Consider the following 697-nt stretch of genomic DNA (forward strand, 5'->3'; position numbering starts at 1 on the left):
ACCATTTTTTTTCTTTTGATAATTGAAGTCAGTACCTAGGGAAAATTACATCCATATTCAGTTTTGTCCCTTCAGCTGCAACACACATTCACGTGGAATACAGGAATGAATCAGCATTTGTGAATATCTCTTGGTTACCTCAGAATGTCCATCCATTGCTGGAATTGAGATCACTCCCCTTATTGGCACTTTTTTTAATAATCAATTTGAATTCATCCTCTCGTTCAATCAGAGCCCAGGAGCACTCACAACAGCATCATCAGTGTGGGTTTTTTCTCGTATAGTACTGGCTATATCCGAGGATTCAGGTGGATCTGGATATAACCAAAGCCTGACTGTACAGTTGCCCAGAATAGGCAGACTGCTCCTCACTTATTCAGGAGCCAGAGTCTGGGAACATCAGCAAATATGGGCATTTTTATGATTCCCAGCCTTATAGCTCAGAGTCATCTGCTCCTGTCTTGTCTGTAAGAATTAGCAACCTGCTATTTCTATTATTTGAATGCCCTATCTAAGTCTTGAAGTGTTTAATCACCTGTAAGAAAGAAATTCTAATTCAGATGTAGCATCAGGCATACAGTAGGAAAGTCAGGCTCCTTTCTGCCTAGTGGGATGTCCATAATGTGAATTGCTCTAACATTGTCAGTGTTCATCAGCAACCCTTAGAAGTTATGAAAATATCAAGCAGTAACATTTG

This window comes from Microtus ochrogaster, unplaced genomic scaffold (genome assembly GCF_000317375.1).
Source record: "Microtus ochrogaster isolate Prairie Vole_2 unplaced genomic scaffold, MicOch1.0 UNK94, whole genome shotgun sequence".
Lineage (NCBI taxonomy): Eukaryota > Metazoa > Chordata > Mammalia > Rodentia > Cricetidae > Microtus > Microtus ochrogaster.